This window comes from Symphalangus syndactylus, chromosome 14 (genome assembly GCF_028878055.3).
Source record: "Symphalangus syndactylus isolate Jambi chromosome 14, NHGRI_mSymSyn1-v2.1_pri, whole genome shotgun sequence".
NCBI classification, from domain to species: Eukaryota; Metazoa; Chordata; class Mammalia; order Primates; family Hylobatidae; genus Symphalangus; species Symphalangus syndactylus.
The window spans coordinates 39,399,531-39,422,150 of NC_072436.2; the positions used below are offsets into that span (position 1 = coordinate 39,399,531).

Consider the following 22,620-nt stretch of genomic DNA (forward strand, 5'->3'; position numbering starts at 1 on the left):
AGTACTTAGACATATTAATAAACAATAAAGACTTTATCTGTCTAATGGAAAACCTGAAGAAGTCTTCAGGAACCAGACTACAGTGGACCCTGGAGAACCTTGAAGAACCTTTCTCCTTTTCAGGAAAATGGAGGTTATAGAGAAAAGTATATGTAATAATGCTACAGTAATGTATTTCTATATAACAAATGACTCCAAACTTACGACTTAAAACAACCACCACTTATTTATCTTGGTCCATTTTTTTGCTGCTGTAACAGAATACCATAGACTGGGCAATTTATAAAGAAAAGACATGCATTGCTTACAGTTCTGGAAGATGGAAAGTCCAAGGTCAAGGGGCCCACGTCTGGCAAAAGCCTACATATAGCACCATCCCATGGAAGGGAAGAGCAAGACAGGGCGAAAGCGAGAGAGAAGGAAGGGAGGAGTTGAACTTATCCTTTTATTATGAAACACTCCTGAGATAACAGCATTAATCCATCCATGAGGGCAGAGCCCTCATGTCCTATTCACCTTCTGAAAGTCATACCTCTCATCACTGTCGCATTCAGGATTAAGTTTTCAACACATAAACTTTGGGGGACACATTCAAGCCACAGCATCATTTCTCATGATTTTGCATTCTAGACAGAGTTCAGCTATTAACAGACAGTGCTTCTGCTCAATGTGGTGTCTGCTGGGGCTAAGGGTTCACAAAGACTTCTTCATTCTTATGGCTGGCACCTCAGCTAGGATGACAGGAACAGATGGGCAATTGTCTCCTTCCATGTAGCCTAGTTTGGGCCTATTCACAGTAGGGTAGTTTCAGGGTGGTCGAATGTTTTATTTGATGGCTTCCAGGAAGGAGAAAGTAGAAGATGCCAGTCTTCATAAAGGATAGGCCCAGAACTAACAGTGTTACTTCCACTGAATTCTATCAGTCAGAGGAAGTCACAGTGCCAGCACAGATTCAGAGCTGGAGGAGAGACGTTACCGCTTGATGTGAGGAGTAGCACGTACATGCCGGGAAGGAAAGAATTGATGGCAGCTATCTTTGAAGACTATTTCCCACAAAGAGAGTGCCCACTTTGGGAAGATGGAAGAATACTTTTTAATTAGAGAAAAAAACCTACATAAGGGAAGATTTTAAATCTGTGCCACCAGGTATTTCAGTGACACAGAATTAGATAAATAATATACAGTATATCAGAGGAATGTTTAGTGAAGGAAATGAACTTTCATACAAAACATTGAAGTGCTTTTGTATTTATTTTTTTCTTTTTTTTTTTTTTTTTGAGATGGAGTCTTGCTATGTCACCCAGGCTGGAGTGCAGTGTCATGATCTCAGCTCAGTGCCACCTCGGCCTCCTGGGCTCAAGTGATTCCTTGCCTCAGCTTCCTGAGTAGCTGGGATTATAGGCACCTGCCACCATGCCTGACTAATTTTTTTATTTTTAGTAGAGACAGGGTTTCGCCATGCTGTCCAGGCTGATCTCCAACTCCTGGACTCAAGTCATCCGCCAGCCTTGGCTTCCCAAAGTGCTGGGATTACAGGAGTGATCCACCGCACCCGGCCTGCTTTTGTATTCTTAGAGTGTCACATGCTTTCCACACTTCTCACTTATTGGATCCTCTTAATAGCCTGGGAAATAAGCAGGCAGGAGCCAGCCACTTTGGAACAAGCTTTATCTGTAGGGCTATAGGACATCTCAAAGCCTTCTTTGTCACATCTCTGAGCTGCCAACCCTGAGTACTCATCCTGTTTGCTGGTGTCCCCAAAGGGGAGAGGATAGTGGAGCTAGCACAAATCCTTCCTTTCCCACGGCCACCATACCTCTTTGCAGGGATCTCAAGGCTTTAGAGAAATGATTTGCAGCCATTCTTCACAAAAAATATCTGGGACCCTTGGTCAATTGAAAGTGCTAAATGAGAGTGTGCTTGCAAAGAAGATTAGAGGAAACTGGGCTGATTGGTATTACTGACAAGGGTCCAGGTGTTTTCACATGATAGCTCTCCACATTTACTGATTCTTTCTTCAGATGCATCTAACATTCTGGTTACCCCATACTCCCAGTTTTTAATTCCAATTGTTAGAATTTTTATTTTTAAAATTATTATTATTATTACTATTATTATTATTATTGGGACAGAGTCTTGTTCTGTAGCCCAGGCTGGATTGCAGTGGCCTGGGCCTGATCTTAGCTCACTTCAACCTCTGCCTCCTGGGTCCCCATTCAAGCCATTCTCCTGCCTCAGCCTCCCAAGTAGCTGGGATTATAGGCACGTGCCACCATGTCCAGCTAATTTTTGTATTTTTAGCAGAGATGGGGTTTCACCATGTTGGTCAGGCTGGTCTTGAACTCCTGACCTCGTGATCTGCTCTCCTCAGCCTCCCAAAGTGCTGGGATTACTGGCAAATTTTTTTTTTTTATATCATACATGTCACTTTTTTGTTTCCTGTTCCCCGAAGATATATTCAATATTGTATTTTATTTTTTATACATTGAAACTTTGCTGTTTTATAGTCTGTAGCTAATAATTCCAATACCATAAAATCTTTACAAATCTATTTATTTTTGTGTCTTGTTTCTTCTGTGTGTCTGGTTATCTTTTATTGTGTGTTGGTCATTTGTTTTGAGAAATAATGTGTAAGATGTACATGAAGTCCCAATCAAAGGTAATTTTCCTTTGAAAGGCCTCTGAAAACACTCTCAGTTTGACACCCACCTTAAACCAAATTCAAGGCTTGGGGTTTTCTGGAAGACTCAGATACTCAAAATAAGGGTAGCAATTTTTTTACCCTCCCCCTGTAGATATAGCTCTTTGACATCCCAGCTTATCGTGGTGAGGATCTGCTGTTGTTTCTTGCTTAGTGCTGACCCTGATTTTTTACTATTATTACCTTCTATCACCTCCCTGACCACCATCAAGCTGTCAGTGAAAATTCAGATTTTCTGGAAATGGCAAACACCTTCAGGGAAAATGCAATTTTCTGACTTGTTTATTTCTCTGGGTTCCCATTTTCCCATAAATTTTGGCTTTATTATTTTGTCAGATCATTAATGCTTTGAAGATGTTTCCTGCATTTTCTTCAGATATTTTGGTTGTTTTCTGCAGAAAAGTTGAAAAAAAAATCTAGCCCCCTGTTCTCAGAAATAGAAAGTTGCTTCAATGTTATTCTATATGACCCCACAACAACCCGGTGAAAATTTTTCATTACTCTTACACGTAGATGAGAAAACTGAGGCCCAAAGTGGCCAAGTAACTCACTCAAAGTAACACAGCTAGTAAAAACTCCTATCGCTCTGACTGCAAACATTTTCATTTATTTTATTTGGATAAAAATCATCACCAGAACAACAGACACATCCAGCACCCAGTTCTTGATTTCTAGCACCATCCTCCAATAAAAGGAACCAGGGCCCTTGGAGAAATAGCTGATTTTAGGGCTGGCCAGTGAATGCACAAGATGAGCCTGGAGCATGTTCTGGTGTCAGAAAGTAAGAAAGTCCTTGAAAAACAAACAAACAAAAGCTTGTGATGATGGCAGTATGTTCCAGGGACACAGGAAGGAGCCAACTGAAAGAGCTCCTTTCCAGTGGCCAAGTCTGGAACAATTTGAGCAACAAAAATAATGTAATACTGGGTTATAACTCCAAGTATATAGTAATTAAGCCCAAGTCCATAATGATATGAATAAATGATTAAGCAAATAAATGAATGGGGGAAAGATAAATCTTCCTTGCAGAAGAATCTCAAATAATATTTGTAGGTATTCCTCCCTCCAGGAGGTAAAGCTTAATTCCCCTTCTCTTTAGTGTGGGTTGGACTTTAGCAACTTGCTTTTATCTTAAAGAATAGATTATAGAAGAGAGAAATACTTATTTTACAATGGAGAAACCTGGTAGATCCTAACCAAGTGATTAAGGTAGATATCAAATGATTAAGGTACATATAAAGTGATTAAGGTACGTATCACCAGTGATACATCGCATTGATAGCAAGTACTCTGTGGTGTGATATGATGAAAAGAACACTTCCCTCTTCCCTGAAACCCATAACCCAAATCTAAGCATGAGAAAACACATCAGACAAAACAAAATGGAGGAATGGTCTACAATTCAGGGGTGTCTAATCTTTTGGCTTCCCTGGGCCACATTGGAAGAAGAGTTGTCTTGGGCCACACATAAAATACACTAACACTAATGACAGCTGACGAGCCAAAAAAAAAAAAAAAATCACAAAAACATCCCATAATGTTTTTTAAAAAGTTTACAAATTTGTATTGGGCCACATTCAAAGCTATCCTGGGCCTCATGTGGCCCATCGGCTGTGGATTTGCCAAGCTTGTCCATAATACCTGCCTAGTACCCATTAAAACTGACGATGCATGAAGGACGAGAAAAGACTGAAGCCATCACAGAGCAGAAGAGACTCAGGAGACATGATAACTAAATACAATGCAGTATCATGTATTGAACCCTGGGACAGAAGAACATGAGTAGAAAAACTGGTAAAATCTGAATAAAGTCTATAGTTTAGTTATTAGTAATGCATTAATATTGGTTTCCTAGTTTTTACAATCAGCCATAGTTATGGGGAAACTGGGTGAAGGGCAAATGAGAACTCTTGTTATCTTCGAAACTTTTCTGTAAATTTGAAAGTATTCCAAAATAAAAAGTTTACTAAAAAAACAAAAAGTTAGCATAGGGAGATGGCAATCAGCCCAAACTGTTTCTAAATAAATAAAACTTTCCAGAACACCCAGGACTTACACTGACGCTCCAGTCTAATGGAAATTAGAAATGCATATATATACTTAAAAATTATCTCATTTCATTCTCATTAAGACCTTCAAGGAAAGTAAGGCTAATATAATCCCCATTCAACAAATGAGTAAAACTAAGAAAGAGAGACATTAAATGACTGTCGAAGATTCTAGCTGAACCCAGAAACTAGAGCTCCAAATCCCAAATGGAGGTAGGTTAAGCTCCAGGCATCACCCATTTGTAGTCCTCCTCGTTCCTTTGGCACTCTATAGGGCACTAGATGCCCTGAGGAGTTCACATGCTTCTCCAAAGCAGGCAAAATCCATCCACATATTCAGAAGGCAGCGCAAGTGCCCAGTTGTTCAACCGAGGCGCCACAAGAGAAGGAGTTGGGTTGAAGTTTATTTTTAAAATTCCAATCCCCCACAGCCCTTCAAATCAGATAACTAACGCCCGTTCTTTTGTCTGGAACTTCAGTGTTGTCAGAGCAGGTCCATATTCATTCTTATATCATCCTCACAAGCACCCTTTAGTGTGAACAGCTGTTACTCCCCTGTAGGCACTGGGAAACTGAGGTTGACTTGCGCTCAGTGAGCAAATAGTAAGCTGGGGCTTCTATGGCAGGTTTCGGACTCTACTCCACTGCTGTCCTACTGTCTACCCGGCTGGGGAGGAGGATGAGCTGCTCCCCCTTGCTGCCCTTTCTGTGAGACCTTGGCTGGAAAGCCAGTGGTGGTGCCCCCGGGGCTCCATCCTAACAAGGTCTCTAAGTACACAAGATTCCTGTGTCCTGGCCATTAAGCATTTTTGCAGGGGTATGTAGAGAACAATTGTGTTCTTTGTTCTTGGAAAATTTAGTGTCCAGGCATTATCCTGTTTCAGTCTTCATTAACCCAGACATTTGTATTTATTTTGCTTCAGATAATTATCAGCATTGGTGAGTAGCTATCAGCTGAGACTCATTTTAAGGAAGAAAGCCTTACAAAATGACCCAACAGTTAACAATTGTATATCTCCATTAAAACTGACTTCATTTTTCTTTTTAAAAAATAAAGCAAAGATCTCAGCTTCTTGAAGTGGAGAATTTTAATGCAAATGGCTATTTGACTAATAATCTCTTACGTTATTTTACACCATGCCTTGAAGTTGACTGAAGTGACAATAGCCTTATTTTCCTCCCTGAACTCCTGGACACAGCTGTCCTGCTCTGCCAGTGCCTGCCTGCATTGGGACGTATGGAAAAGAACAAGTACTTGTGAACATGTGGTCAGCCCATACTGAGAAATCAATGCAGGAGGAAGCTTTTCAGTCTATGTGTGTTGAGAGAACCACAGCCCAGCTGTGGGTTACCGATCAAAAAAGGACCCTATTCAGTGTGGTGAAAATAATACTTAGCAAAATGTTGAATCAGGTTCTATTTCCTGCCATGAGCTCAAATAATGGAATCATGTGAGCATGCAGGTGATGAAGGACCTGCAGGGAAGTGAGGCAGGCTGTGTAACCCATGCACAGCAGGGAAGAAGGCCACTCCACCTCCCAGGGAACGTAGTGAATTGCCTGTAAAATTAGCAGTATTGAAAAACCAAAAACTCGTTCACTAAGAGAGAAAATAAATACTGATTGTAACCATGTCCAAGAAATCTGGACACCTCCCCCATATTTGATCATATTTACACACATAGCTGCTACTCTCACCCAAATGTTGCCTTAATGTCCTATTTGAGTCATGACTGTCAACTCCGAGATGCATTGTTTCTGTTGGCACCTTAGTGCACCTGAGGCTTTCTCCCATGCCTCTAAGGCTGTTTTCATTTTGGTGTCCCCCTGATTTGCTAGGTGAAGCCCAGATTCACCAGCACAAGCACAAATCCTGTTTTGCACCCTTGCTGTTAAGTGGACACAGGAGCAGTTGCATCAGCCAGCAGCCTTCATCTGCCCTACTGAAAGGAGCCATTCATTTTCTCCCTGAGTCAGGGAGAGCTGCTCAGGAGCCCAGCTGCAATAAGGAGGCCAAGGAGGGCCTACTGATGACATGTGATTGAGATTCTGACTGTATCTGCTCAAGTCTAAAGTGACCACTAGGGCTTGGGTTTTAGTTTCAGTTCAGTCAATCAAACCGTTGAATCATAGAGGAAGAAGAGCATTCAAGCCTGTTGATTGATGTGTCATTCAAGTAGTTCTGAGTAGACACTGCCAATGGCATCTTGCTGTATTCTCAGGAGATGTGGCTTGGAGTAAGAATGTGCAGAAGTGTGGTAGACACCAGGCCCCCAAGCCAGGATGCTGCTTGGCTCCTTTGAATGTAGAAGATGGATTACACTCGTTTACTATTTTAATCTAAGCATAAAGTATAAATGCAGTCACTGCTTAGTGTCACAAAGGCTTGTGATTAAAGAACACACAAAAAAAATTAGGAGAGAGTTCTAAGCTGGAAAGATGGTGCTGGGATATTAGCCCTTCTCAAATCTGAACTTCAAGAAAAACAGATACCCCACACCCATACCCGCCGGGCTTAGAAACAATACATGTGCCCTGAACTTCCTACAAATGCGGTGTTGGTTGTTTTCCATGCCACATTGAATGTTTCTTTTTAATGAACATTCAGATTTCCCATCCTTCTATTTCTCATTCTCCAGACCACCTGGATCAAGAGACACATTCAGACGCTAGAATTGAATGTAACATGAACGAAGGTTTAGGCACAGCATATTGAAAGCATTCATTGGAGTGGGGAAGAGAGATGGGGTTTCTCGGTCACTCACCTCCTACCCATAGACTTTTGCTTTTCTCTGTAATGAATTTGAGGGAAAAAAAAAAAAAAACACACCTTTGTTTCCCTCACCTCCACCCCATTCACCCCACCCACCCCACCCAGTAAGGCCCATCTGATTTGGCTTCAAGGCAGTGAGAACCCCTGGCTGTGTCATCCCGACTGAAACTGGTGTGGGGTGTAAGCACAGGGATCTACTCTGCCAGGGTGGGAAGGGACAGCCCCTGGCTGTGGTCAGTGAGTTGAGAATGTTATTGAAATGGAGTGGTCATACCGGAAATGCAACAGGGAGTCACATTTTTAAATCCTCTTTGATTTGAAAGCATCCCCAGAACTGGTTTTAACCTAGCTTCACATCTGTAGGACTCCTGGTTCACCTCTTGGAGACAGCAGGGACCAACTAGAATGTGGGTGTCTCCTTCTCCACCTTCTCCTCCCAGTGCAAAAGACGCTAAAACAGGGAAATAGGGAAAATATGAGTACAAACAGTGTCCTGCTAAGAGACGGGAAAATCTCTCTTTTCCCTTCCCCCTTCTGTCTGCTCCTGACCTTGCATGCTCCTCCATGGTATAAAATACATTGTTGAACCTATAAATGCAGGCCATTCAAGTCAGGTTAAGAAAATCTAAATGGGATTTGGTTTCTTCAGTTTGGCCAGTAAAAGGGACCCTGAGGTCACCCCACTGCAATCCCAGTTTCCTCATGGCAGCCACCTGGTCAACCCTCATGCTATGCCTCACAGTACAGCTTTGTGTATCTGGAGACTGAGCTGGGATCATTCTATTTTCTTCATTCAAGGGTAACTAATAAGCACAAGAGAGGGCAAATTGTTTTGCTGAGCTCCAGCCTCTGAGTTTCTCTGGCAGCTGCATTGTCCTGGTCTCCTTGGGGAGATGCTTAAAGTGCTGGGAAATTGGGTGCCCTTCTCCGTGAGTGTCTTTGGGTTCATACCCTCGGTCCAGGATGCACAGTGAGCATTTCTGACTGGTGAAACTTGTACCTAAGAATAGCCATGTTGCACAGAAAAAAGACCTCTCAGGAGATGAGGCTCATCTGAGTCCAATCAGACTCCAGTAGTGCAGTTAAGGATAGTGAGTTTTATTATGATTCCAGGCAATTTAAATAAATTACTGAACTTGAAACAGAAATGACCCCTAGTATATCCATTTTTGTATAAATTAATATTCTAGCTAGAAATCAATAATTTTTATAGTGTAAAATGTGTTTGTAGTTGCTTTTCATTTTTCTGATGATAAGTTACCTTTTCCCTTTGATTTTACAGATGAGACATTGCTGTGGCCTGTTCCATTTCACTTCTCTTCCCTTCTCTGGGAGACTCAAAGTGTTTGGTACTTAGTAACCATTAAAAGATAGCACATAGGGGCCGAGCGCTGTGGCTCACGCCTGTAATCCCAGCCCTTTGGGAGGCTGAGGAGGGCGGATCACTTGAGGCCAGGAGTTCAAGACCAGCCTGGCCAACATGGTAAAACCCCGTCTCTACTGAAGAAAACATGAAAAATTAGCCAGGCGTGGTGGCAAGCGCCTGGAATCCCAGCTACTAGGGAGGCTGAGGCATGAGAATTGCTTGAACCTGGGAAATGGGGGTTGCAGTGAGCCAAGATCGTGCCACTGCATTCCAGCCTGGGAGACAGAGCTAGACTCTGTCTCAAAAAAAACAAAACAAAAAACAAACAAACAAAAAAAAGCATGTAGGGGTGACCGCGTTTTAAGACACAGAGAAGGGACAGGACTTAACTTGTGAGAGCCGATACGTTCTATGGAAGGAAATTAAGGACTCTTTGCATCTTCCTTTCCTGGACAGCTAGTCATTCACATCACAGATTGTGGCCTTGAACCACTAGGCACTGATTCCATTAACCTAACTGGCTATTGCTGAGACAACATAAGTAAAAATGTCCAGTTCAAGTGTATGACTTTTTTGGGACTTTGGGGATGCAGGTGTCCTATTAATCTGCATAACGGTTCCATGAGTGAGTTCATTTTGTGATAATTTAGCAAGCTGCTATATACCTATTATGCTTCACCTAAAAAGCATAAAAGGAAACAGAAAAAATAATCTCCTGGTGCTTATATAAAACATTTTTGTTAAAACCTGACTTGAAAGTTATTCTGTGATTTTTTTTGTTTTTTTTTTTTTAATGAAGGTCTTTTTTGAGAGAACCATAAATTCACAATAATGCAGAGATTTCATGTCCCTTTACTTAGTTTACCCCATTGGCAACATCTTGTACAACTATAGCTTTACAATATGACACTCAGGATTTTGATACAATGACATTGATACAGTGAAGATACAGAGCATTTTTGTCACCACTTGTGGCTCCTATAGCCACACCCTCTTCCCTTCCTTTATCCTCTCTTTAATCCCAGGTGACTACTAAGCTGTTCTCCATGTTTACAATTTTGTCATTTCAGGAACGTTGTATAAATGAAATCACATAATATACAAACTTTGGAATTGGTTTTTTTCACCCAGCATAATTTTCTGAAGATTCATCCAGGTGGTCGCACATATCAATGGTCTCTCCCTTTTTATTGCTAAGTAGTATTCCACACTACAGATGGACTGCAGTTTGTTGAACCAGTCACACATTGAAGGATATGTGGATTGTTTTTAGCTTCTGACATTTAGGAATAGAATAAATAAAATAAATTTCGTTTTTCCATACAGGATTTTGTGTAAATATAGGTTTTAATTTCTCTGTAGTAGATGTTCAGGGGTTCCATTGCTGGGTCACACAGTAGGTGCCTGTTGACATTTTTAAGAAATTGCCAAACTTTTTTTTAGAGTGACTGTAACATTTTACATTCCCACCATCAGTGTAGAAGTGATCCAGTCTCTTCACATCCTCACTAGCATTGGGTGTTGTCATTACTTTCTATGTTAACCATTCTGATATGTATGTAGTATATTTCATTGTAGCTTTAGTTTGCATTTACTTAATGGCTAATGATGTTGAGTATCTTTTCATATGCTTATTTGCCATCTGTATGTTCTCTTTATTGAAAAGTTTGTTCACTTCATTTGCCCATTTCTAATTGGATTGTTATTTTTTTAAACTGTTTATATGTTCTAGATACTAGTCCTTTGTCAGATATGTAGCTTGCAAATTTTTTCTCCTAATTTATAGCTTGCCTTCTTATTCTTTTAATATGGTCTTCAATAGAGCAAAAGTTTTTAATTTAATAAAGTCTAATTTATCCATTTTTCCTTTTATGGACTGTAATGTACTTTTACTGTCAAGTCTAAAAACTTTTCACCTATTCCTAGATCCTGAAGATATTATCCTGTGGGCTTTATCTAAAAGTTTTATACTTTTACATTTTTCATTGAGCCATGATCCATTTTTAGTTACTTTTTAGATAAGGTAGGAAACTTAGGTTGAGATTCCTTTTTGCTTGTTGGTTTTTTGGTGTACCAGTGTCCAATTGCTCCAATACTAGTAGTTGAAAGGGCTATATTTCCCATGTTAAATTGCTTTAACACCTTTAAAAATTAGTTGGTCATATTTGTATGCTTCTATTTCTGCATTTTCCTACTTTATCTATGCATCTATGTGTCTATCCCTTCACCAATACCACATAGTCTTAATTACTATAGTTACAAAAGTCTTGAAATATGGTAGTTTGATTCCACCTCTTTATTATTTTACAAAATCACTTTAGCTATTCTAATTCCTTTGCCTTTTTATAGAAATTTTTGGATAATCTTGCCTATATTTACAACAAATCTTTCTAGGATTTTGATAGGTATCGCATTAAAACTGTAAGTTAATTTGAGGAGAAATTTCATCTTACTGTGCTGAATCTTCCAGTCTCTGAATATGGTGTGTCTCTCTACTTATATAGATCTACACTGATTTATTTCATCAGCATTTTACTGTGTTCAGCACACAAGTCCCAGTCTTCTACATGCTTTGTTGGATTACATCTATGATTGTAAATGGTATTGCATATTTAATTTTAGTGTCTGCATATCCATTACTATTATATGGAAATAAAACTATTTTTATATGTTGATCTTTTGTCCTATGATCTTGCTCAACTTGTTAAATCTAGTTCTTTTAGATTCCTTGGAATTTGCCATGTAGACAAACATGTAATCTGCAAATAGAGACAGTATTTCACTGGATAAAAGATTCTGTGTTGACAATTCTTTTCTTTTAGCACCTGAACACATTTCTGTCTTCCATGGTTTCTAATGAAAATCTGCTGCCAATTGTTTTTTTCTCCCTTGTAAGTAAAATGTCATTTCTCTTTCTCTGCTTTTAAGATTAAAAACTATTTATGATGTGCCTTTGAATAAATTTCTTTGGATTTATCCTGGTTGGGGTGGGCTCAGCTTCTTGAATTTGTTGCTTTATCTCTTTTGCCAAATTTGGGGAGTTTTCAGCCATTTTTTCAAGTACTTTTCTGCCCAGCCCGCTTCCTCTTCTCTTTTCAGAACACTGATCACACTTAGGTTAAATCATTTTTAAAAAATAATTACACAGGTTCCTGACCCTCTGTTCATTATATATTCAGTCCATTTTCTGTCTATTATTGAGATTCAGTAATTTTATTGTGCCATCTTTCAGTTCACCAATTTCTTCCACTGTCCCCTCCATTTTGCTGTCAAAACCATCCACTGAGTTTTTAATCCACTGAAAAGTCCTTGTACCTTTCAGTTCTAAAATTTCTATTTGGGCTCCTTTGTATCTACTTTTCCATTGCTAAGATTTTCTGTTTCTTTGCTGAAACTTTCTTTTTTTTTTTTTCATTGATTTCAAGTGTGATTATAATTGCTCATTGAAACATTTTTATAATGACTGCTTTAAAAACTTTGTCAGATAATCCCACTATCTCTGTCATGTTGGCATTGACATCTATTGATTTTCTTTTTTCACCCAGTTTGACATCTTCCTGGTTCTTGATAGGAAGTGACTTTTGATTGAAACATGAACATTTTGGATATTAAATTATAAAACTCTGGATCTTACTTAAATCTTCTGTTTTGGCTGGTTTCCTCTAACACTGTTCCAATGGGGAAAAGCGGGTGCATCGCCTCCTTACTGCCTTATATGGATAGTAGTCTAGGTTCTCTGCTTAGTCTCGATTGAAATCCAAAGGGCTGGGGACTCCTTGTTATTTCTGGGTGGAAGTGGGAGTTTTAGTTACTAACTAGGCCTCCACTGACATCTCACTGACAAGGAGGGCAGGAAAGCCTCATTACTGTTCCCTAAAGGGCCTTTACTGACACTGGCAGTGACTTTGTTACCGCCATGTGATGACTAAGTCTTGTCTCCCACTAGGCCTTCTCTGACAGCACCCCATCTGGTAAAGGGAAGGATGCCTCTCTACTGCCAGGTTGAGGTGGAGGTACCAGCACCCCATGTGATCTCCACTGACACCATGGTGGACACCTCACTATAGCATGTTGTGGCTGTAAGAGTAAGCTCCCCCATTTAGCCTTTAGAGCCATGGCAGGGGTGGGGGGCATGGAATGCACAGTTTGTTCAAACTAGGCTTTTGTTAGGATTTTTCTGTACATCTGTTGGTGGTTCCAGGTTGCCAGCTTTTTTTTAGCTCCAGTGTGGGATATATGAGGCAAAAAGAAAATGCAAGGAATTTACCACTGTGTCATTCCTTGAATCCTATGCTTCCTAGATAGCCTGATTTCTCTTCACCTTTCATAATCTTCTAAGATTTGTTTTATATATAATATCCAAGTATTCAGTTGTACTTAGTAGGAGAAATACAGAAAAACATATCCATCTTCTTAGAAGTGACTTTACAGTTTTTTGGTTATTATTGTTGGTTTTTTTTTTTTTTTTGAGACGGAGTTTTTGCTCTTGTTGCCCAGGCTGGAGTGCAATGGCACGATCTTGGCTCACCGCAACCTCCGCCTCCTGGATTCAAGTGATTCTCCTGCCTCAGTCTCCCAAGTAGCTGGGATTACAGGCATGTGCCTCCACGCCCAGCTAATTTTTTATTTTTAGTAGAGATGGGGTTTCTCCATATTGGTCAGGCTGGTCTCGAACTCCCGACCTCATGTGGTCCACCTGCCTCAGCTTCCCAAAGTGTTAGGATTACAGGCGTGAGTCACCACACCCAGCCTTTGACTACAGTTTTTGAGAAGAGAAAATGGTATCTGAAAGGACTGGAGAGCTTTCTGAGTTCATTTGGCCCCAGATCAGTGTTCTCCATGGAACTTCCATTTTTTGAGGTCCATTTGACTAGAACCACCCCAATCCCTCTGTCTTCATGATAAGAAGTCTGCCTTTAACTGTTTCTTCCAGCAGCAACACTTACTTGACTTTATGTAGAGAATCCTTTCTAATCTTTGCTGGCTTGAGAACCATTCAATCTTGATTCCTATAAGTCTAAGCCAGGAATTTTCCTAGGGAAAGAGTTGACCTTTCTATGGCAAAATTAGGAAAATAAAATGTATCGGGTTTTTCATAATGCAAGATAAGTTTTCTTTAAGCGATTATACTATTATATTCTCCCTATATTTTAGGTGCTGAAAGTTACCCTTTAAATAAAATAATAATCATAGACAGTTCTTTTTTGTCATCCTTACTTGACAAAAGAGAAAAGTTGGCAATCTCATGTTGGTTCCCCCCAAATTGCTTTGTTTCCCTTTATTTTTCTTTTAATTTTAAAAATAGAGGTCTATTTATATACATTGAAGTGCATGAATCTTTTTTTTTTTTTTTTTTTTTTTTTGAGACAGAGTTTTGCTCTTGCTGCCCAGGCTGGAGTGCAGTGGCACAATCTTGGCTCACCTCTACCTCTGCCTCCTAGGTTCAAGCAATTCTCCTGCCTCAGCCTCCCAAGTAGCGGGGATTACAGGCATGTGCCACCACGCCTGGCTAATTTTTGTATTTTTAGTAGAGACGGGGTTTCTCCATATTGGTCAGGCTGGTCGCAAACTCTCGACCTCAGGTGATACCGCCCGCCTTGGCCTCCCAAAGTGCTGGGATTACAGGCGTGAACCACTGTGCCCGGCCGAAGTGCACAAATCTTAATGGTGCAGTTCAGCGAGTTTTGACAAATAGCAGACTGTATAATGCAGCTCTCAGTCATGTTAAAGAAAGTGTCCATCACCCAATAAATTTCTCTCAGACACTTTTCCATCAATTCCTCACCCTGACCCCTGAGTTTCCAACTTTATTAAAAGAGCTCAGTTTGCCTGCTCCAGAGCTTCGTAGGAATGCAAGCAGATAGATGTATGTTTCTTTTGCTCAGTATAATGTTTCTGAGATATTTGATGATTCATTCTTTTTTAAATTAATTTGTTTATTTTTGCTGAGTAGTATTTCATTGTATAGGCCCAGCCCCTCTCTCCTCCCAAATGCTCATCTCTCTAGAACTCACCTAATCAGAGTCTCCAGGAACTGGCCTTGTTACCTCCAGTTGACCTCAGCTGCATCATTCCATAGGTATTAAGGTGCAGTGTTACTTATACTCATCTGTGGGAAGAAAAAAATAACTGAAGACTTAAGACTCACTTCTTTTTTCTTTCATTAACACAGTTTGTATTGAAAAAAAATGTTTATTCTCCTGTTAATGGACATTTAAGGTGTTTATGGACTGATGTTATGAATAAGATTGTCAAGAATATTTTTGTGGAAGATGTTTTATTATATCAAATTTAGAAACATTCCAATCATTACATCTTCAAGTATTTTATGTCTCATTCTTTCTGACTTCTGAGATTCCAATGGCATGTATGTTAGATTGCCAATATATTCCCACATGGTACTGATGGCCTGTTCATTTTTTTTCCCTTTGCCCCATTTGGAATAATTTCTATGAATCTGTTTTCAAGATTATTGATTTTTGTTCCTCAATACTCACTCTGCTGTTAAACTCATTAGTGAATTTTTATCTCAAATATCCCATTTTTCAGATCTAGAATTTTCCTTTCGTTCTTTCTTAGGAGTTACATTTATCTCATAAAATATCCCATGTTCATCTATTATATCCATTTTTCTCCTTCTAATTTTTTTTTTTTTTTGAGACAGAGTCTCGCTCTTTCACCCAGGCTGGAGTACAGTGGCATGATCTTGGCTCACTGCAACTTCTGCCTCCCAGGTTCAAGCAATTCTTGTGTCTCAGCCTCCCAAGTAGGTGGGATTACAGACATGCACCACCATGCCTGGCTAATTTTTGTATTTTTAGTAGAGACAGCGTTTCACTATGTTGGCCAGGCTGGTCTCGAACTCCCGGCTTCAAGCAATCCACCTGCCTCAGCTTCCCAAAGTGTGGAATTACAAGCATGAGCCACCGTGCCTGGCCTTCTCCTTGTAAATTCTTGAACACATTTGTAATAGTTGCTTTTAAATCTTTGTCCATTAATTCCAGTAACTGGTCATCTCTAAGTCTGCTGTTACTGATTGTGCTTTCTTTAGATTTGGGGTCACATTTTCCTGCTTCTTTGCAGGTCTAATAACTTATTATTGTACTTCAAACATTGTCCATAACAGATTTTACTTTCTTTTGTTTATTTTCCTTTCTTTTGTCTGGTGGTTAGGGTCAGGGACTAGTCATTAAGATTCCTCCTAGAGTCAGATTGAGCAGGAGCTGCTTTACTTAGACTGAGTTCACTATGCTTAGTCCACCCACCCCATCACACTACCCTTTTTATTCTTTCAGAGTTTGAGCTGTGAAAATGGTGAACTACAGTTTCAGATTACCTTTGATTCACCTTTGGGTTGAACTGCAGCGCAGCTCCAAAGTCTATGCACCACAAAGATGCATGGGACCATGCAAATTTCCTCTGCTTTTCAGTTTCCATGAACTGCTGCTTTCATAGCAAAATTCTGGGTTGAGGATAAAGAATCGCTAGGCCAAGTGTTTGTTTTTGTGCTAGGAGTTCTTCCCAATTCCAGTTCATTTGGCCATTTTTCTCATCCCTTCAAAGTCTCTCCATCTCTGTTAGGCCCAGTCTTCTGTCCACCTGTCCCCAAAACAGGCACCTACCCCATGTGTGGAAGCTTCTGTGGATGTTGGCTTACCAAGAAAGAGCTCATCTCTCTGAAATCACTTCATTAATGTTACTTTCTTATGTATAGTGTTGTTCAGTAGCCCCATAAAACATCTGATTTTTACTTTGTTCAGATTCTTCAGTTTGTAACCATGGAGCAAAATTCTCTTGCATCTATCTACATTTTAACTAGGAGCCCTCCCAATTGATTTGCAGATTAGTTGGGACAATGAAGTTGAATATTCCAGGACCCACTTACACAGAATTTCTCCATAATAACTTTGGACTCTTATTGTATTTTGTTTTGGCAGTTTGTGGGGATTTTGCCTCTTGAAAATTTTTGACTGAAGATTATTCCTTCTTGGGTGTGTTTACATTTCTTTGGGTTTGTACTTACAAGACTAAACTATCAGTTGATTAAGATTTTTTTTTTTTTTTTTGAAACAGGATCTCACTCTGTCACCCAGGTTGGAGTGCAGTGGCATGATCTTGGCTTACTGCAACCTCCACCTCCTGGGCTCAAGCAATCCACTCGCGTCAGCCTCCCAAGTAGCTGGGACTATAGGCATGAGCCACCACTCTCGGCTAATTTTTGTATTTTTTGTAGAGATGGGGTTTCACCACGTTGCCCAGACTTGTCTCAAACTCCTGAGCTCAAGCAATCCACCCGCCTCAGCCTCCCAAAATGCTGAAATTACAGGCATGAGCCACTGTGATGCCATATTTTTTATATGAGAAGTGTGCAGCTAATACTCCAGCTTTATTATAACTACCTAATTGAATATTCTTTCTTGTTTCATGTAAATGCCTTTGTCTGTAGAAAATGCTACTATGAGCAGCATTGTGGTTACTTTAATTCCATTGCCAAAACTTTTATATGGTTTCCTGTATTCTAAAGGGAAAGGTATATGCACTTGTCTTCTTTTTAAACTTTTCCTCTTATGAATCAGTAGCAGCATGAATAAATGTCAGAAGTTCTTATTAAGTGGTTAATGTTGATGCCTCTGTCTCAGCATTCTTGTTTTAGGTAATGATGATTAAGCAAACTTTGTCATGGAAATGCCAGAGTTAGAAAGAAATTGTATTTATTACTAACTAGAGAACCCATGATAATAACAATAATATTTATAATCAACCTGCGCCAAGCTTACTAAATCCTTCCATCTTAGAGATAAGGTAGTATGGCTTGGAAGTGGCAATGTCAGAGTTCAAAGCCCTTTTTCTCTACCGAAGTGGACATTGTCAATAATACTTAGTAAACAGCCAAATTGTGTACTCTTTAGTTGAAGAAAATTGCAATAGAAAGTACATTTTAAAGGTAAATTTTCTTCAAGTTTAATTATTTAGTGAGGCTAAACGAAAGTGATTTTGTTGTTGTTTGGTAAGGAAGGCAATTTCTCTATCCTAACATTTCAGATTATGCTAAATATTGTTTATCAACTGAAGGAACAAATCAACATAAAATATAATTTAAATTGATTCAGAGAAAATATTAGCTGGAGTCCTGATTATTTAATAGACCCGTGGAATGTCATTTTATGCTAATGAAACTTGGTTGTAGAGAAAACTAATGAGAATGTATGTGTTCCTGGGACCAGGAGACGCACCAAGCTAAGGTCTGACCCTCCCTGGAGGGTCACACAAAATACAGATTCTGACTTAGGAAGAACATCAAGGGTCACACGTCTGCCACAGTGGTGGAGGCATTTCCACAGTGGTGGAGGCACACACAAAATACAGATTCTGACTTAGGAAGAACCTCAAGGGTCACACATCTGCCACAGTGGTGGAGGCATTTCCTCAGTGCAGCACCCCATATCCTCTAGCAACTGGAAGCAGTGAGGCACTGGGGGAAAAGATGGAGGCAAAAGGGTAGACAAGGCTTTAGAAAAAAGAGCCCTGGATTAAAACTCTAGTTGCATCAGTTACAAGGTATGTGACTTGAATTCTTTAAGCCTTGGTTTTCTCATCTGTAAAATGGGTTGATACCTGATAGAGTTGTTATGAGTACTCAATAAGACAGTGAACATAAAGCCCTCCTCTGTAATTCGGCACACAGTAGGTGTCCAGGAAATGTCAGCATGGGGCAGAACACAGAAGACCTTGGTTACATATGTAAAGTGCCATATGTTGTTACATAGCATTGTTATAAAAATGCTGGAGATACAGCAGACTGACAAGTCAAAGACAGCTAAGTAGCTCCCTTCTGTACCTCATTGCTTTTACCTGCCTGGCCATCTGGGATGGAATGTGGAAAGCACAGATACTGTACAGCAGAGATAGATCCTTGGCAAAGGCTGGAGTAACAAGCTATGAATTGTTGACTGGGGACTAGGGTTGGACAAGACAAGCATGGAATAAAGGTGGCCAGAGGCACTTGCCAGAATGCCAGTTATGTGTCACAGCAGAAGCAAAGGTGATAAATGACAGCCACAAGTAGCACAGAACCTCATTTTACCAACCACTTTAATCTTATTCCCTCATCACATCTTTTAGACTAAAAGATGTTTGTTGATTAATTAAGGTTCCCCTTCCTGTAAAGTTGATAGCTCAACAACTAGTTAACCTAAAATGAAATCAACTGAAAAATAATGGACAGGAAATTACATTAATGGCTCACTAATATCTAACAATCCCTTAGAAAGTAAGAGTTGGCTGCATAGAGATTCTTTTTGGAAAGGAGGTGGAATTGATGCCTTATAGCAAGTTTATTTGTTGTTTTGCTTAGTCAGGTTAAAAGTTTCTATTTCTGTGCATTAACCGGTGATAATGACTGATACTTACTCTGTGGGCAGGCAGCCTGGACAGTTCTTTGGCTAGTCTTACCTGGGATCACTCCTGTGGCTGCAGTCATCTGAGTTCAACAGGACTAGGATGTCCAAGATGGCCTCTCTATCTGGCAGTGGGTGCTGGCTGTTGGCCAAGGCACCTTGGTCCGTCTCTATGTGGCCTTTTGTCCTCCAGCAGGCTAGACTGGGCTTCTGCACAGCAGGTATTCTCAGGGTTATAGGAGAGTGATAATGGGGGATTCAAAGCTTCTTAAGGCCTAAGCTCTGGAAATCACACAGTGACATGTTCCCCATATTCTATTGGCAAAGCAAGTCATAACTCAGCCCAGATTAAAGGGATGGAGAAAAAGACTCTACCAAGGTAGCCAGACAAGAAAGGGGCTAATGAAGGGACATTTCAAGTTTGGGTAAGGGATTTTTCACATAAAACAGCCTGTGGTCATCTTATGCTGAGAACAGGGGTGAGGCATGTGGGAAGAGGCAGGAAAACCTTCTGCATGGAGTCCTAGGAATAGCTGGGGTGTCCCTCCAAGTGCACTGGGCACTTCCCACCCTGAACATCTATTGTAGGACTAACACCATGCCATGCTGGGAAAATATGGTTTGTTCAGAGGACTGCAAACTTAGTCACTGCCCATCCTTGGCCATCCTACTCTCCCAACTGAAATAAGGAAACTATAGGCAGAGTCAAAAAGAGCAGAAAAATAAATTGAGTACTGCAACTAGATGGAGGTGGGAAGCCAAACTGATGTTACAATTTTTCCCTCACTCCCAAATATACATATTAATATAGTCAAACACAGTGTCATCCCTTGAGGGCTGAGTGCTTCTGCTTTCTTTAAAGCAGATATTCTCAAATTCCACTCACTGGCTATTTCCAGTGGATTGTACATTCTCATTGCTTGTAGAGCAATAGTGCCCATGTTTAGTTTGACCTTAAAAATTTTTTTTGCAAGAACCTATTACTTGTTCATGCTCTTTTATTTTTAAAGTATACCTACCTATTCATTTGTCTTTTTCGAAAGCTGGTGAATTTTCTTTGTAAAGATATGGGTAAGCTTGGAGTACTTTGTCCAGCATAAATGGGTCATAAACTGGCAGGGCAGAGGACCCCTACAGTATGTGCAATTTTTATGCTTACAGTATGGAAGTATATTTGGTAACAAAACTAAACTTTAATAATACACAATACTCCCTGGTAATAAAAATACCGTAACTGTGTAATAATATCAATGCTATATTATCTACTCAAGTTTATTTTGTATTAAAGAGATCATACATTTTTTGAAGTTTTTAAAATGCCTCAACAGCTTCACGATGTGTGAGACCTGTTCCTGTAGTGTGTACCACTAAACCTCTAAAATCCAGAATTGTACCTAACACTGGGTAGGAATCCAGCAAACACTTTGTGAGTGAAAGGGTGGTAATTATTATTATCATCTTGACAGCCAGGAACAGAGGTGGGTGGGTACCTGGAATCAGAGTCAAACAATAACTAAGAGTCAAACAATAACAGGAATGATGCTGGATCCGTCCATTGAGACAATAATCATTCTGGGGTTTCTGTTGCAATCTATGAAGAATGGAGAAGGCTAGAAGGAGTATTTTAGACTGCCCCAGAACTTTAGATTTAGAAAGAATCTTGGCAGTCAACTCCTCTTCACAGCCAGTTAATTTTTCTTCTCTAGGGTGCCATTGGAGGGGACACTCCCTGAACACTTATGAGTGAAGAAACCGTCCTTTTCACCAGCCATTGGGTTCCTTTTCAAGTTTATTTTTTAAAAGTTTTCTTTATATTGAAATCTGCCTCATTTAATTCCTACCTCTGGCCCTACATTCTGTATTTGGCACTAGATAGATAAAACCCATACTCTATTTTACACTCATTCAAATCATTGTATTTCCCCCACCGGTGAATATATTACCAGAGTTGGTTGAGTTTCATAATGCAAACCCAAAGGGAAAATTATCTTGAATAATCATATGACAATATGTGGAAAGTTTAGGGGCTGTGTACGCCACCTCATGGTTTTGAACTGTGTGGTTAAAGACATTCAGAGTTGACAGATTAGTCAGGGATTTTTCAAGAGTATTAATTACAAACTTTGAAAACTTGGTCAGTGAAAGTTCATTTTAGTGCATCTTGCAAATATGATCAAAGGTCTTTTCAGTACTGATTTGATGATGCTTAACCACAGTGTATGAAGAATGAAGTTTTTCATTAGAAATTACTGATGTAATAGAGCACATTTTCAGGGAAGATGTATTGTTGGACTATTACAATTCATGCTCTTCCCCCACCATATCCCTACCCTCTATATCCCCCATCCCCTATTTCCCCCACCATTCTCCTTGGGACCTCACTGAAAACCTGAAATGCTCTGAAAACCTGAAATGGCATTTTGGACTGCTGCAAGGGAAACTGTGATCTTAACAACATCAGTGCGGCTCAGACATGACCACCATGTGAGGGCAAAGGTGGGGCTGGTGTAAGTGATGTTGTTAAACCTGTAAAAATAAACCATGAAAACCTGGGGATTTACTGTAATTTGGGGCGTGAAACAAATTTACCACTGGCTGAAAACTTGAAAAATGGAGTAAAATGTGTAGATCAGAAGAAAGGAAAGCCGTCCCTCTGCCCTTGTGTAGTTTTATTAAAACAATCTTATTATTTTGGTAGCTTTCTTTTTTTCCTGAAGATAAAAAAAAATACACTGGCACCTAAACCATGGAAAATGAAATAAAAATACACCAGTGCAGCTTCCAAAACACTGACTTGCATCTCCCTCTCCTATCCGCCGGGAATGTTTTATCCCTGCCTTCCAGTGGCTGCCAGAACCAAGGGCATCCGCGGCGTTCCTTGGCATTGGCGTTAACAGCAGATGGATTTTCCGCAGCAGCCAGGTGGAAGATGCCTAGCATTGGTCCGCCGTCTCACTGTACTGAATTTCAAGAATCATGGCCTACTGCCAGGCAGGTCCCAAAGGCGCTAGTCTGGGGAGACTGGAGCAGGTCTCTAGTGGTTCACCTGTTCTGAGGCTCTTCCTGTTCAGTTGCCTCTGCGCGCCAGAGGGTGGCACCCCAGGCACTCCAGAGGTGGAGAGGAGGGGACGACAGGGGGAGGAAAAGAGAGAGGAGCGGAGGGAAGGACCAGGGAGGGAAGAACCAAGGAGGGAACATTAATAAATTCTCAGACCTTGGTCTCGAGCTCCCGGCTAATTTGGGGGCAAAGCCGACTCCACGTCCACGCCCACCCCCTTACGGGAAAAGCCTGGGTTTCCACTGGGCTAGGTGTCAGAGTTTGCAATGTCTAAAATA

At 40.3% G+C, this 22,620-nt stretch overlaps 1 protein-coding gene and 1 long non-coding RNA gene across 2 annotated transcripts in view; one reads left to right on the plus strand and one right to left on the minus strand.

Moving 5' to 3' along the window:
* ACOXL (acyl-CoA oxidase like) overlaps positions 1-22,620 on the plus strand; it is a 373,858-nt gene that overhangs the window by 349,317 nt on the left and 1,921 nt on the right.
* LOC129461681 (uncharacterized) lies at positions 4,237-21,535 on the minus strand. The gene is made up of 4 exons (XR_008650654.2): positions 20,706-21,535; positions 19,340-19,494; positions 7,796-7,972; positions 4,237-7,045 (listed from the first exon to the last, which is right to left on the minus strand). It is a non-coding gene; the product is annotated as an uncharacterized lncRNA (long non-coding RNA).